The sequence below is a fragment of the Alligator sinensis genome, unplaced genomic scaffold (assembly GCF_000455745.1).
Source record: "Alligator sinensis unplaced genomic scaffold, ASM45574v1 scaffold55_1, whole genome shotgun sequence".
Classification (NCBI taxonomy): domain Eukaryota; kingdom Metazoa; phylum Chordata; order Crocodylia; family Alligatoridae; genus Alligator; species Alligator sinensis.
In genome coordinates this window covers 669,249-669,493 of record NW_005842224.1, presented here as the reverse complement: position 1 = coordinate 669,493, position 245 = coordinate 669,249, and positions in this window count along the sequence as shown.

Sequence of the window (245 nt, the reverse complement as noted above, 5' to 3'; positions counted from 1 at the left end):
TACTACACCCCACAACAGAGCCATCAGCATTCCTGGATCTTACAGCTGCACCTCCAGAAATGTAATATATCTCATCAAATGCACCAAATGCCCTGATGGAAAATACGTAGGAGAGACCAAACAACAACTGCGCACCAGAATGAATGCACACCGGAAACCTATCAAAGACAGAAATACCTAATTACCTGTGGGGGCACATTTCTCACAAGAAAACCACTCTCTCTCCAATCTCTCAGTCCTGATCC